The sequence below is a fragment of the Hylaeus volcanicus genome, chromosome 6 (genome assembly GCF_026283585.1).
Source record: "Hylaeus volcanicus isolate JK05 chromosome 6, UHH_iyHylVolc1.0_haploid, whole genome shotgun sequence".
Lineage (NCBI taxonomy): Eukaryota > Metazoa > Arthropoda > Insecta > Hymenoptera > Colletidae > Hylaeus > Hylaeus volcanicus.
The window spans coordinates 18495579-18512167 of NC_071981.1; the positions used below are offsets into that span (position 1 = coordinate 18495579).

Consider the following 16589-nt stretch of genomic DNA (forward strand, 5'->3'; position numbering starts at 1 on the left):
GCGGTCGTTATTTCGCGGAAAATAACCGTTATGAATTCCTGAAGTAATTCCGCGGCGAAAAGTGCTGATACCAGCGACGGATCCCCGATCGAATGATAAATCTATCGAGTGGCTGGCTGAAACAAGACATCGGCATGCAAATGAGAAGGGAGACTGGGGTGGCCAGAGAACAATCCCCGGGTTCGATTATTAATTAGAAATCCCTTTTTTAAGGTGAAACTTGAGTACAACATGAGTTTTGGTACTCGCTACTCCAAATCGAATCATTTTTCGCTATTTGGTCCGTCATATTGGATCATCAACACAGGATACTATAACGAAACCGTTAAAACTGAATACATAAATTAGACAATAATAATAGAATGTTTAATAAAATTCAAGAAAGGATAATCAGGTACATGTTTTCCGTGTGTTACTTTTCACGATATGTTCCTATGATTGCTATACGAATAAGATGCTGGAGAAGTGAGCGCACACACAACGAATACTTCATGCGTAAACGTTAGCACAGGGATGATACGGGAGTCGAGGGTGGAATAGCTTACACAAAGATCGAAGGGAATAAAGCAGATGGAGAAGGGGAGCATCGAACCGATTGTGTTTTTCGGAATCAATATCATTAATGTAACGCAGCAGAGGGTGCTTGATGAAGGCTCGACTTTGTCGAGAGATCTCTGACCGCTTCTTTAATCGGCTGTTCTTGAGGGGGTGGAAATTGAAACGGATTTGGATCTGATTTTCCATTGAATACTGTGATTTTACGAACGTTACAGGTACTCTTTTTAAACTGACTGTTCCAAATCATTTTCTACGTAGGTAAACTTATTTAAATTTTCTTCAAAATTATCGATGCATTTGACTTAAATTGTTATTAGAACCACCAGAACCATTATTAGAACCACTGCGTCTATACTAGATAATGTCTTTCTTCTGGCGATCGGGAAAGACCAACGAACCCACAGACGCCTCACGACGCGACGTTAGCAACGATCGCGCCAGCCATCTATATTCATCGGAACGCGACACTCTCGGCACAATAAAACATAATACATGCCAAGGTATCGAGATCACCGCGATATTTTTCGTCTATCTGTCCGTTCATTCCACTCGTGATTGGAGTGCAAACGCACATTAGCACGGTTGTACATATCTGGCGTTCCCGTCACGCTTTATCGCGACGGAGGCGCGAGGACGTTTCTTCGGTATGTAATTCATGAAAAGAATATTCAATGGAAATGCTCGGCCATTGGCAATGGATATGCTCGACGTGCACCACATTGCAATTTACGACGATCTAATCGCGGCTAAAGTTCAGGGCCGTATGAGATAATACTGGCGCCTGAATTGTGTTTCCACAACCCCAGAAAACCACCCTCAAAACATCTCTTCGCTCTGGCTCTGGTGAAAGAATGTTTCGGAAAAATAACGATAACCTTTAACAGTTTTTATATTTAAATAAAGTATCGAGCATTCGTTGATGTTTAATAACGGTGGCAAGTCTTGTTAAATCAAAAATGTGTCCGATAAACATCGTTATCTTGCGTGGCAAAGATGTCATCTGCCAGCAGAAATTATTTGATGTGCCACGTAACTGGCGAGTAGAGAAATATGAATAATAAATACTATGTAGCAAAGTGTCTGTTAAAAAACACGAATTGCTCGTATTGTACAGCCTTTGAGCATTTATTACCATTTAAATGCTCAACCAACGGTTACTCAAAATAAGGTACACTTTTATTTCTTCTGTAGTGTGTCGTTGCTAATGTTTATTAATCGTACGTAAGTGTTCGGTAATTGAAGTTCAAGTCAAATAATTCCTGACAAACGTGCCATTAATGGCAAACATCGTATTCCTTAGGGGAGGAATCATGAAACGAATCAAGGATCTTAATTCAGAAAATATTATCGGAATATAATTTACGACATTGTCGAACTATTCGTCCATCTTCTGCAGTTTCTTTCTACACACAAATCGTGAGTACTTCCATTCGCTTCCTTTCGATAGACTAGCTTGGCGAATAGGGTTAAGGTCACCTATGCGACTTTATTTTACATACACTTGGAATTTATTCACTTTCCACTACCGGTTTCATCACCAGCCATGTTAAATTCGTCCAAAGCAGAAACTCCGTCAAGGTCGGTCGCATTTCCCTCGATCGTCCGAAGCCTGGAGGAACGGTAAGCCTAGAATAGGTATCGCGGGGCGATTCGAGCATAAGCACCCGACTTTATAACTCTTTCCCGACGTTATAAACTCGTCCGTTGAATTATTAGCGACGGTATAATGAAATTTTCCTCGGATTATTACCCCTGGCCGGTGCATCGACCGTAGAAAGTCGAGTTACCCCCACGGTGCCGGGTAGTTCGCTGTTGCGTTCATGAACCTCGTCTGGTCTAGATGAGGGACACCGTGCACTTTGGCCAGGTGGGTGTGAGTTAATTAGAGAGTATGCTGTACGTAGAGCACCACCTTACGGTCTCCCTTAGCGGCCGTCCGCGTCTCGACCGTCATCAAGATGGAAGAACACCCTGAACAGGTGTTGCGGGGGTGCAACGCGTCGACTGTCGGGGTAATATCTAGCGCGAACCTCAGGTCGACCGCTTATTAAAAACATCTAGCCATGGCCAGCGATCTCTTTGCCACCCTGAGAGCGCAAACACACGGTCGTCTAAGCTCAAGCGTATTCCACATCCGTGTAACCTGGGGGTTGATCCGTGCCCAGGGTTAAACTCGCGGCTTATTACGTCTCCGGGGATAACGTGGGTGGGAGTTATTAATTTTTGCGATTTTATAACCAACATTCGACACCACGGACAGGCAATCAGGCAAGTAATTAAATTCATTCGGAAAGCAGAGGAAACACTCGCGCGCGATATGGCGGCAAATAAGGGATGGTTGATGATTTTTATACGAAACGGTGACAGAGAATGGGAAACAGAGAAGTTTGAATATTTCAAATTAAAGAAAATGATCCGAAGGGTTCTTATATCTTTGAAAATGGTAAATTATATAAATTTAGAACTATTCAAGATTTAAATCCTCATAAAAAGCTGTACCTATAATATAGACTGGCTCGATTGAATAAAGTTTGAATGAAACTACCGACAGTAGCAATATCGGATACTTAAAAATCTTCAAAATCGGACTCCCTGTTACCCTTTGTACGCTTGGGCGTAACAAAAAAGTACTTATTACGAACGGCTCGCTATAGAAAATATTCCAAAGTGAACTATCGCTTCGCCGATAAAATAGATGATTAAATTTTCAAGCAAGCAATTACTGCCTTCCTTCGAGTAAGTATGGGTTGCGCTACGTTTTCCAAGTTCCACTATAATGTAACTCCGTACGGTTCTTGCATATTTCAAACTGTAAAGTACGTTGCTCCTCCGAAGCAGACCAGAAGAGTGTACCAACCAACTCAATATTTAAATACACGTCCTTAACGGATCATCAAGGTCATCAATGATGATGTGACTTTCGTTCAATCTAAACAACATATTATTGGATTCACGAAAATCGTTTACTCGAAGCCTGGAAAAGGAGAATTAAATGCTCCAAGTTTCAAATCAAAATTGTTCAAATAGTAAATACATCGAGGTTTTTTTAAATTTAATTTGGAAAATCAGGCTTCCAACGGTTAAAGACAAATTAAGAGATTAATTGATATCGTAATCGATCGATGACCAAGGCAGCATCGATCGAGCTGATAAATTCTGAACGCAATCGGTAGTGCTACAAGCCGTGCTTCTCGTATTCTAGTTACCCTTCTATTGCGGTAAATACCCGTACTGCAGGAAATTGTTGCAGTGTAGCATGTCACGGTTGCGGGTGCTATTATCGCTATCTGCGTTTGTAATCGTACGTACGTACGGCGCAACGACGCTTTTCACGGAACAATAGAAACGGCGTGGACTTGTTTATCACGCATCTTACTGCAAATTTCTGCCTACCGAGATCAATTTGTTCGACGAAACCGAGTCAACCAATTACTTCCCTCCCGTCCATTTCGCTGATTACCCGTGCGCAGTCCTTTTATCGGTGCTATTAGTCGAATTTACCATAAACAATTTGGGTAATTTCAGCGTTCGTGTGTGCACTAAATTGGAACGTCACGCCTGAGTCATGGTTCCGCGCGTAATAAACAATTAAAAATAATAGACGAAGTCATGTAGATATCTATATAACAAATGCAAGATATAAATACTTAAAATTTGTCAAACAATAACAACATCGACGAACATGAAAATACCGTTTGTCGAAAATGGATCAGAGCGCCCGTTTCGTTTCTCGAAATCAGCCCAGAACGAGGCATCGCATGCTCCGTTCGAGGAGAATGTTGTAAATAATGTATTTCTTAATTTCGAAGCGTTACTCGGGGCTTCCATCAGGACGTAGCAGCGTGGTTTCCGGCGTGATGGCGCAGCGGTAATGCAGCGTCCCTCCAGGGGGTTGGCGGAGTTAACGAGACGTCATAAGGGCCACGGTATAATTGCGTCAAAGGCGTATAACGGGAGTAATCGCGCACAGGCGTAGTCGAGCCTGCAACAAGGTTCACGGGGAAAGACGAACGAGAATCGACGGGAGCGAGAAAAGAGATCAGGTTCGCGCGGCGTCACGGGGGGGAACGAAACGAAATTAAGGAAAGAAATAATGCGATAGGAGAAAGTAGTTCGCGAGGAGAGGGCTCGCGCGACTAGTGCACGGAGAGGCCACACTCTCATCGAGGAAGAAAGCTTGGTACACGTGTTGATGACCAAGACTCATCCCTAATTGCGCTTGATGACACCGTGTCCTCGGGGGTGAAACCGCAAAACCTTCGTCTCCCTTTGCTTCCCGACGCCCACGCGACGACCAACCCCCCTTAGTGTTCGTTAACCCTCGCTCCATGGATGAGGAGGGAAAAGCCTGGACGGTCTGGGACATGTGTCGTGTTCAAGCATCCGGAAAAGCACACCGGGTTATCTAGGATCCGGACCAAAATACACGGCACACGTTCGAGGGTCGTTCTTTCTTCCTTCGATACACGATACTCTCTTACGGGGGCGACGATCCTGTCACGTTTACCTGGATAAGGGCCAGGTTTATCGGTCCTTTAGCCGCATGCTGTATATCCGCTTGTTAGGCCGACAGTTTGCATACGCGGGAGGAAAGTTTCGTGGGTTGCCCATGGAATAAATTTTCCTGGAAACAGGCCCTTCGAGTAAATAGAGAATTATTAGTCGATAGATTATGTGAATATGTGACATGTACCTACATCGAGTTCGAGGGTTAATCTCAGGTGCAGCTCGAATATCGGACGAAGCAGAGTATCGAGCCAAAAGAATGCGCAGACCTGCAAACAAATTACCCAAGTTATTTCGAGCATCCGAAGGTTTTTAACAGGTGCGCGAGCCAGGTGCAATCAACGTTCCAATCTCCGGCCTATTCAATTACGCCGGAATTTCCCGGAATCGAATATCGTCTAAGACCTTTCCGGACGCCACGCGTTCTTAGAATCCACCAATTAATCGACCGTCAGCCAGGAATGCCGCACGACGGTGAATCGGGAATGGTTTTCGCTGGACAGAGGGTTGAAACTGACGAGGAGAGGGGGCAGAACGTCTAGCAGCTACGTTATGAATACATTATATCTCCGGTTCCAAGGGATGCTGGCACATGCGCCGACAGGGTAGCTCCACCCTGTCCTCCACCGGGAACTCTCTGTTTCTCTCCTCCTCCGTCGTGTCCTCTCTCGCTCCCCTCTGCTTCCGCACCCTCCTGTCTGTTCGCGCTAATTATACATGCGCTAACCAATCCACCTCCAATGAGGCCGGGCCTGTCGCCCTCTCTACGGAGAGGGTTCAACCGCTCTCGTCCTCACTCGTCGGAGCCTGGGTGGAGCGTGGACCTTTCTCCGTGGGTACACCACGCACTTTGCTTTGCTTAATTACGCGGAGGCGTTAACTAGCTTTCAGCCAACCCTTGAATCCGCAACCCTTTGCCCCGCTGCTGGAAAGGGAACCGTCGCCGTTGATTGGCCTTCCTGTGGTCTCGCGAGCTTGCATCCGACCCGAGAAACTCCTCGCCAACTCGAATGAATTAAGAGTCCCCCTGCTCGAGGATTTCCATCCGATTTGAATACTCTTTGACGACGCGTGTATTTTATACAATTCCACGCGAAAATTTCTCCTCCCCTGATCGTTTGGACTCATCCACGACACTCGCGAGCTGCCACCTCGGGGATCTTATTAAACTTGTTGAGTTACGTGTTACATACTGGATAAAAAGTTTTCTTTTTTTTGTTTGGTCTTGAGGAAGGGCATATACAGTCATTCACATAAGTATCTATCGAAGATATTTGTCTCAATTAAATTGTAGGTTCGATGTTCCTAAATTATAACTCGAGGCCTCGAATGTTTCTTACGGATGAACAAGAAATACAAAATAAAACACTTGCTGTGCGTTGGGCTTACGTGGATCCCCTAAGGATTGAATCCAACGTAACGACTGCCAACAATGGGTTCGCGAAGTCCGATCCTCGTAAATTCGTCAGGCTTCAAATATAAAACCGAGACCTCGTATTTCAACCACCTTGTTATAGTTCGCAGGCAACAATTTCACTGACTATTAATTTCAGTTGTACGATGTTCAAGACTCTACCCGCTTTGACTGGTCTATCCACTTTAGGCGTCACCCTAGGGCGAAGCGGGTTTTTCAAGCATTCTTATCTTACATGTGCTGTGTTTGCGCGGTCTCCGGGTGAAATTTCTTATTATTAACTTGGATAAATATTAAGAGCATATTCTAAATAAAATTATTGGAAATGAAGCACAATTCGTAGAGGGTGGTTTTAGCCGGACTGAAACTCGCAAATAAACTTCTCAGATACAATCGATACAATTTTCATGAACTCGTTAAAAATTCCTGTCTGCAGTTTCGATCTGACCTCTCGAACTACACCCTCGACCGTGGCGTCGTCGAAGGCGTCTTTCGCGTTCGGTTTCCCGGGCGATAATTAAATAGCGAGCGAAAACACAAACAGCGGTCCTCATTTTCTATTCATTGCTTTCCATCCCATTAGGAGCTATCGCCTGTTTCGATATTCCACTGCCGCGAGAGAGTCCCTCCGTACTTAATCTCATATTCGCAAGACAAACACCCACCCCACCGGACGCGATCTTAACAGATGTTCCCTGCGGGAAGTAATGACCTCACAATCTCCAATTTACGAGCCGCCGCTCACCGCGGGGCCGGGGAATCCTCGAGGTCAAAGATTTCCTCGGCTCGATCTTCGTTTCCATAGTGGAAATGACCGTAGACGAGCTTGTGCCGGCGCAACGAGATAAATAAGAAGCTCGAGAGCACATCCAGAACGGATCCGGCCGAAGAGGGACAGAAATACGAGTGGCGTCCCGGGCGATACGAGACAGAGGGATCGAGGGGGATGAAAAAAGCGTGGGAGAAAAAGAGAGGAGGACGACGAGAGGAGATCGAGGGCGAGAGGGAGCGGGATAGTCGGTACGAGGATGAAGGACGAATGCAGACTCTCTCTCTCTCTCTCCATCGCGAGGGTGGCTAGGGAGCCGCGAAACGCGGATTCGACAAATCGAAGTGTGGCCCCCGCGCGAAAGGGGGGCCTAGGGGGGGTACGAGGAGAGGGGCTCGTCGAGGAGATGGAGCGTCGCTGCAGGTCGGAATAAGAGGGTGGGTGGCGTGGTGTGCCGCCTTCGACGCGCAGGCCCTATGCAAAATAGCAAGGCTGGTGGGGTGACGGAGCCGTTCGAGACCCCCCAACGGGGCAAACAACCCCTTAGTTCTGCCGTAGCGGCCGCAGACGCCCCCACCACGTGTGTGTCTCGCGCGAGAGACGCCTCTCGTCGTCGTCGTCGTCGCCGCCGTCGTCGCCGTCGATGGCAGCGCCACCCCCGGTCGTTCGTCTTTCGCTCGATTTTTTACGCCGATCTTCTCGATTTCTGATACCTTCACCGACGCTGACCATGCCGTTTCTTTTCGCGTGAAGCGCGCCCGCGGCGGCCTTGGACGCTTTCAGTGATAACGTGCTTTCTCGGTTAAGCGAGGATCGCCAGGGACGATCTGGCCATCGTCTGGAACTGCTCGGCAAGAGGAACGATTCGGATGCCGTCCACGAGCAACAGTAAGCACCGAAAGATTCACCCTAACAACGCGAATCTAAGTTTACCTCGTGCAAAGTGACCAAGTTCCTAGCCGCCGCGCAACGGATTCAGTGTTTCGAGGTGGTAGGACTGTTTCGGGGTGTTTGGGTCAGGCCAGATCGAAAAGAAAGAGTCTACCGATCGTAAGGTGCCTTAAAATTTACTATGTACAGGGTGTAGGTTAGTTTCTTTGTGGCTCCGTTTAATAGCGATGGGTATAGAAAAATGGTCTACCTTTCTCCGATCCATTTTCATTCTATTAGTCATTCTGTTCTCTAAGCTGAAGTACAGAATCCATGTTTACGTTGTGTCGAGTGCGTGTTTCTATTCTTCCAACCTGCTGCGCGATGAATTCAGTGATTGGTTTGTTACATCAGAATATTTTTAATTAAAATATAGCAGAAATGTAGTCTAACAATGAGTGATGCCAATAGCGTATCTATTCTTTTATTTCGATAACGTTTCTAGGAGTGGCAATACCTCCTCAATGAATCGTGAAGTAGAATTTTCGAAATGGAAAATAATGAACAAAATCTTGACCAGTAATTGTTGCTTCCAATTAACGTCAATACCGATTCACCATCCCTTTCATGGATCAGCATTTCAGTTTTTGTTCCTCATAAGATAGGACTACGGCAATCTCTCGTATGAAACTAGTGCAATCTATCGGATCATTAATCATCGAGTTTCCGGCTTTAAGTAGATATCGGTAACTCGATCGCCAGACGCAGTTGATGTCCCGACAGCGACGATGCACGCGGCGTGAAGTCAGCCTCGGAATTACCTTAGCAACCTTGAACTAATAAGTCTCTCATCAGCTGCAGCGACATTGCGGCGCTCCTAGCACATTAACAAGAAAACATTCTACGCCTCGGAGAGCCCTGATCGCTTTATAGACACCGCTCTTCGCGAGAGTCATAAAAATCCTGAAAGCCCGAGCTCGACATAAATCATCGAATTCTTCGCGGGAATTTTTGGAATTAGCGAAGCAATTATCGATATTTATTGGATACGCGCGACTGTAAATCTTTCGCGTGTGTCGTAACTGCTATTGTGGAGTTCATTACGATTAATTGCCTCTCCGTTTGGCACGATTCGCGGGAGATTTGTGGATTCGTTGCGGGACATTAACGTTTTCGGGTTCCGTTTCGAAACCTCTCGCGACATTGAAATTTTAGATCTCTATTGTTCTTTAGAAGTAGAAGCTTCTTTACGGGTAGGTTCTATTATACGAACGTTCTTTAGTAAGAACAGTATATTTTTTTGAAATCGCATGATTTCCGCTGAATAAGTTTAAACCGTGGCGATGAGTTGAACGTTGAAAAAGTTCAACCAGACTGTGAGTGATGTTCGACGAGGAAAGACGAGTACCGAGTCGAAATGATTAATATTACCATCGCTACAAATTAAAGAAACTTAACCCGCGAGAAAGGCGCGACCGCCATGAAATAATGAAAACGACACATTTCCCGATCACTCTGGAAAATTAATATCGCCCGTCACGGTTAAATTACAACAACGATAAATTACCACGTCCTAACGAACCGTCCCGCTACAATAGAGTTACGAAACCGCGGATAAGATCGGAAACCAAAGGGGGTTGAACAAATTGATCAGCCTCGACGTTTCGCGCGGAGTTATTAATTCGTCGTTCGAATCAACCGCCAACGTCGACTGCCAGAAATCAAGCAACGATGCGAGGAGGGGTTGGGGGACGTATTCTATCAATCTTGTTAGAACTTTCGAAAGCGTTTCGATCCGCGGCACGGAAGAACAAATTCTAATCAAGCATTTTTGTAGACGCCGTTCCGTGACGGGGCGTCGATTCGGCGGTAATTGTACAGCCAGCAGTGGCGGGAGGTGGAGAGGACGTAAAAACGATAAGGAAGAGGTGATAAAGGAGCCGTGATTAATCGTCGATCAATTAACAGTCGCCTAGAACGGCGCGACGATTGCGCCACGCGTACCGCTTCGAGCCGGATCTCTCCCTTTAATTAGTTATTAACGACGCACCGTGGCAATTATCTATGCAAATTGGTCCTCATGCCCGTTCTCTACGCCCGTCGTTATGTTAGCGGCGATTCCGTAATCCCACCTCCGCACCTCAGGCTCGTTCGCGCCGAGCGAACGTCACCTGGAACGTGAAAAAGTGCGCGAAGGTGGAAGGTCGCGGTGGAGACGAATCGTCTTCGGATGTGTCGAGCGTCAACTCCACGATTCAATGTTCAATCTCGAAACCGGGAGTGTCTGTCGCGGCTTTAACGACCGTTTGTGCATCGATCGTACGAGGAATTATTTATCGCGCTCCTCGATATTTACATTCCAACCGTGATCTTTGTTATTTTTTTTTCTCTCTCTCTCTCTTTCTATCTCTCTGCTTGGCACTTTGGGATAACGCTGGCGATGCCTATCGAGCGACGATCGCGCCAGGGTTGATAATTCACGAGTGAAAAATCTCAATAAGCGATATTTCTTCCAGAGCTAAATGTGACGTTCTCGTGCAACGGGTGGGAATGAAATTGTTGATGCGGGGAACGGCGCCACGAGCGATGGGAACTTTATTGCTCCCGATTCTCTTGTTTTTCTCGAGGTATTTCTGCGAATCGAGGTTGTTTGATACGATAGCGAGGGCGTTTTTCAGAACCAATCTGAACATTTTGTTCAGGTACGAAGCAAAAACTCGCCTACGCGATATTTTAAGGGGATTCTGATATAAAATTTGTTTAGAAATGGATTTACTTGACTCGAATATCTCGAATAATTCCCGCTTCGCAAAATTCTAAATATACCCCTTTCGAAATATTCCGAAAATCTAGTCGATACCAAAACTATCAACCGTTTTCGATGCAATGTCTTTCCAAGTCTCCAACCCTATTCCCGCAAAGAGTCGATCGCGCGATTGTTGCGAGCAGTCATTAGTCTCTTTTACGAAACAAAAAGTTGTCGAAACACGTCGATATATGGCTCCATGGTGCTTTAAATAGCGTCGCGGGGGCAAGTCGTTTATTTTCCGTAGCGAGCGCGCGGCACAGAAACGGCGCACCGTCGATCATTTTCACGATCTACGATCGATCGCGCCGGTACTGGCGGCAACGAGCTGCGCGCGCGATAATTACGATAAAACCGGCGCCGGCAAAGCGAAGTTAATTATTCAGTGCCGTGCGTGTGCCCACGTCCTCTGTCCCACAAAGGGAAGTGACTCGAGGCGATTACCCTTCGATGCTGAATTTCGACGAAACCAGCTTAATATGGAATGATGGGATGCGCGCAGCTTTCGTGGTTAATGAGCGAAAATTGCTCGGTAATTTCGCAAGGATATTCGAGAGTTTCGTCGGCTACGATTGGTGAATTATTGGGAGAAGTTATTAAATGTAATCGTTGCTTGCTATTATAATAAATCAGCTCGGAAGAGGCATGGCTGATAGCGTGGCTCGAACGTGTTTACATGTTCCGAGCTTGGAGTTTCAAAAACAAAGTTGAGGAACCCTGATCTAGGTCCTTCATGGTCTCCCAACCCAGTCCAAGCGTTTAACACTCCCATTTCTCCGAATCTATCCGAAGGATCCATAAACCCTCCGAACGTCCTCGGAAAGAATACGGCCTCTATCTCGGAGAAAATTTGTCCGAAGCCCGGTTTGAAAAATCGGGGAGCGCGATGTTGCGGAGATCGGTAACGACCGTCGTGCAAATGATCCACGGAGGAGCCATGAGCCTCCGGGAGGGACACCGCGGGCGGTCGCTGGATCAGGAGTGAGAATGAAGAGGAAGGAACGAGGATGACGGGAAAAAGAGGGAGGCTGGGTGTAATGCGTGCGCGCGATCGTGCGGGTGAAACAGAAATAGCGCGTCGAGAAAGAGGGAAAGGGAGAGGGAAAGAGAGAAAGGGATCTTTTACGGATCGACTACCAGAACGATGAAATCGGTGACGGAGAAAGGGGCGGACGTAGGCGGTCATTTGTTGCTGTTTATTAATTCGAGGCGAGGCGAGATACGTCCAGTTTGTGCGGTTCGGTTGCTCGTTTCGCCCACGCATAAATTTCTCTCTATGTGTTTCTCTCCCCCTCCCTCTCCGCCCTCTCGCAATAACGCACACGTAGCTCCCACAATGGCGTGCGTCGGCCCCCGATGATAATGCAGAACGTCGTAAATAAAATATGCCCGATAGTAGGTGAGCGCAGGGGACCGTCGAAATTCCGAAACGAAACTTTTCGATGCGGAGATCGGTGATTCCTGGATCAACGACGAGCAGTCGGAGGACCCGAAAAGCATCGTAAAGGCGGTAATAAAAGCGTTGCTACTAACATGTCGCTCGTGCGGCATTTTATTGGACACGGCATTACTTTACTTTGCCAGGGCTGACTCGGAAACATTGTTTCGAAAGGAGCGACTCGAGTCTCTTTTCGCGCAAGCTCGAAACGTGTGAATGTTGATCGAATAGCAATTTTGTGCATGGAGTGCATGGACAATCAATTGATCGAGGAGATTCTCTGCTCTATGATCCTAAAATGAAGCGTCTTTTCGTCAAATTCTTTCTTACACTCTGCACGTACGTTTTTCACAAGTAAATATTCCTATATCGACGAAATATCGGAGGGACTTTGGTGAAAAGAAACACGTGGTCTTGGTGTTCTTGATCGTTTGTATTCATGCGAAACGAAAGAGTGGCACAGTTTCCTGTTTAGTGAGAGTACTGTCGCGGTCGAAGCATCAAGACTCTTGGATTCGAGTCGAGACTAAAATTTAATAGTTTGCCTAGATAACCAGTTTAATTTTCCAATCATAGATACGAATCCTACTGTCAAAAACCAGAATGGAGAAATGATTTGTCTCCGACGAGTATTCATATTCGTCCAACGTGAATTTCATTACGTATTTCGAGTTCTAATTTGCATCTACCATTAGTTACCGTAGATCTTTATCTAGATGAGGCTTTCGCCCATCCCCAATTGAAGCTAACGAAATAATTTCTCATCGAATCGTCCCGAGTTTTATCATGCACGATCGAAGACCGTCGAATTAATTTCGGTAGCACCTGTATCGATTATAAACATGTCTTTTTTTTTCCCTCTCTCTCGCCACGCTCGGGGGCAACATTAAAAATAACTACCTATACGCTCTCCCGTGCAACGAACCACCCACGTCTCGGTCTCACGTTACGATCGCGTATCTCTTTTAGTACTGGTTGCCCGGGTACGGTGAGAGCATTATGCGAAATTTTTCGAATTTCATACGACCGACGCCTGCTATTGACGAAAATAAACGTTTCCCTCGGTAACGTTTATTCGCGCCCGCGCGAAACGCATTTATTATGTGAAAAATAGAGTGTCCCCTCTGCTTTTTTTTCTAACCACCAACCACGACGAATTTCGCACGCGTATATGTAGATTCTAAAAAGAAGCCAACTGGTCTCTGTCGGAAGGTTGAGATAATTACGATTGAAATCTGTCAATTTTGCAAATAACCGAGCAGCACGAGTAACGAATTCTCGGGTGATTCATCGTACTCGCGTTGATTCGATTCGCCGAAATGCGTGCACATTCCAGGTGTCAAATCGTCGAATAAACTTTTCGTCAATTTCAGAGTTCAGCTGGCCCGAATACGCTCTTTTCTTATTTTTCGTGGTATTTGCAAAAATTTGGGGAAGTTTGACGAGTCGAGTTTGTTCAAACTTGAACACTCGTTTCGACTGAATAGCTCTGACGAGATTCCTAGCGTGCTGACGGAGTTGTCGTCGCTAATTTATATACCATATTTGGCAGAAGGTAGGTCCTTGAAATCCCCATTGAAAAGACATCGAAATCTATACGTTATCAAATTCATTCCACGCTCGTTCTCTATCCCGAACACTTCAACCGTCGAAAAATAGCCGACACTCCAGAATAATTCATTCGACCCTTAAATAAAAAGAGAATCGTCAATTAAGTGGACAATACCGCGTCGTCCGCGCAAAGCCGCGAAACAATGACCAACAAAGCGAAGGCCCAAGCTCCTCGGTCCATCAAATATTTACCGAGCCAGGTACTCGAAAATCCCAAAAATGAAAAAAATGGTAACGATACCGAGAAAGGCGTACGACTCTGATCAGCATAATTTCGTGCTGTCTGAAACCCTCAAAGACAAAGGATAGAATAACAACGAGAAGAAAGGGGGATGATGGTGGTCCAGCGTGGAGGTACAATTAAAATGACATTAATTAATTGTTAGCGCAACAATGCATCCGTGTCGGGGGCACGAACGCCGAAGGGGAAGTAGCGGGGGGGGGGGGGGGGGCACAGGGCCCCGGAGCCTTCATAAATTTACATGTCTTTCGCCGCGAGAATCATTTTTTACAGCCGTTAGGAGAGTGTCGGCGGTTGGTGTGCGTGCGGAGAGAAGCTGTGGACCTACAGCAAAGCATGGGCTATATTACGAGTCCCCATGGTGTTGCTCATAATAACCATCGATGTCTCTCCGTGGGCATGGAAGGCAGCCTCGAGGTTCGATCTTGTTATCCGTCTCGGGCCACGATCGAAATACTTTGCTCCGATCGGCTTTACAGCTCGATAATTATTGTCGTTTTATGCCCGACCAGGCTCCTCGTCGCGCTGAGCTATTATTAACGAGTGCTAGCCACATTTTTAGACCGGTCGGGTACCTGTCAGAAAATATTTTACTCGACGGACATTGTTCTGGAAACGGTCGCTCGAAGGGTTTTTCGGTAATTCCAGCTCTGGAATTCTTGTAGCGACAGCCGTTGGTAACCGGACCGGTTTTCTATTTTCTTTTATTAATTACTACACGTGTTCGCCGATGTTTCCCGTCGTCCGTTCAATTTTTAAAGCGACTCGACGCCACCTCCTGTCCACCGTGATGCTTTTAAAGCACACCGGTTTCGGACAATTTATCGTCCGTGCTCGATTTGTATTCGTTGGGTTACTTGGTGTATTTCAGTGTACACTATTCTTTACCTTTCAGATCTGCCGTTCAAAATTGAGGACAAAACTTAAAAATTAGACCTTAGAAAGACCAGTTCTCCTCGAAAACTACACTATTAGGATTCTTTTTTTTTTTATTTTTCCCATACTAATTTTAGTCCGAGTTAACCTTAAGAATTAAATTACATTAGTATGAGAAAAAAATATAATTCAGGCCGGAAAGAGTTAAACGAAACAAAAACGAACATAATTTAAATTACTTGTATATTTTAAATGAAACATTTATTAACACACATTCAAGTTAGAGTGACACCCAGAAATTATTACCAGCAATGAATTAATTTAAGTCAAATTTCATTTGGTTTTATCTAAACGAACCGTAACTTTACGCCCGCCCGAGGCTATCTCAAAACCCGTCGAGTAAATCGCCTGAAAATGCCCGTTCGGTCGAACCCAAGAATTTCCTTGCATAATTTTTGAATCGCGTGCTTTTATCTGGCGTGATAATCTCGAGTATGATTGGCGACGTCTTTGAGCCACGGAGCATCATAATCCAGTTCGTGAATTCACACCTGCGCGATGTGAGCATTAGCGTTTCCCAGCCTGGCTTCGTTATGCTTCATATACACATACACACGTACGTACACACACGTGTGCTGACTGTCGTTCGTATGTTTTTTGTTCCAGGACATAAGGGAGCGGAAGGAGCGTAGATGAGTTCTGCTGTCTGCGTCCTCGGTAAGTCGTGAACAGTGAATATAAAGAGCGTATAAAATGTCTCACGTCCGAGGGGGACCTTATTATACGCGTATATTATTGCAACCTATCCCGAGACCGAACTTCTATTTAACTAACGAGCCGATGCCGTTATAAATGTTGGGAGGTAACGTTAGATTCCTAGGGAAATAATCATGGTCGCGCTTCGAACGTTTTTAATGTTCCACGCTGTTTCTTGCGCATCGCTGAAAATTATGACCTGATTTCTTGTGGTAATTGATGGAAAGTAGGAACGGTTAATTATATTTTATATTTTATATTTGTATATCACGGGTTTCCTGGTATGGTATACTATACTTGATATTTTTGAATATATATATTTAACTAGAAGTAAAAGAAATCAAATAGGCTCAAGAATAACTCTCTTGAATAAATGGCGACATATTCAGGTGATAAAAATGATTATACTCTAAGTTCCTCGATGTATTCTTGAAGTATAAAGAAGAGATTTTAAGCAGATTGAGATAATTCACGTGTTACCAAAGTTTTGCAACTAAATATACACAACTGTTACCCCTTAAACTTCAATGTATTAGGCAAAACAATTTTCAACCAATTTACACGTAGAATTAGAATCGACATTCCCACTCCGAGTAGGACCAGAAACACAGTCGATCGAAACGTTTAATCAAGTATGCTCGAAGGGACATTGATCGACAATTATTTCACATCCAGCACCCACCGTGGTCGCAGAAATACGCATCGGAGGTTACAGAACGACGAGGAGTTCCTGTCAAACGGTGC

The 16589-nt window shown here is 45.5% G+C and overlaps 1 protein-coding gene across 4 annotated transcripts in view; it reads left to right on the forward strand.

Annotated features, from left to right (window-relative positions):
- The window catches only part of LOC128878993 (zinc finger homeobox protein 4), a 303112-nt gene that overhangs the window by 54066 nt on the left and 232457 nt on the right, over window positions 1-16589 (forward strand). For 3 of the 4 annotated variants that reach the window (XM_054127744.1, XM_054127745.1, XM_054127746.1), the window contains one exon: window positions 15756-15806. The gene's annotated coding sequence lies outside the window, so the exon portion shown is untranslated. Of the gene's footprint in view, window positions 1-8023; window positions 8136-15755; window positions 15807-16589 lie in introns of those variants that run through there. The other variant, XM_054127747.1, reaches the window with a different exon arrangement.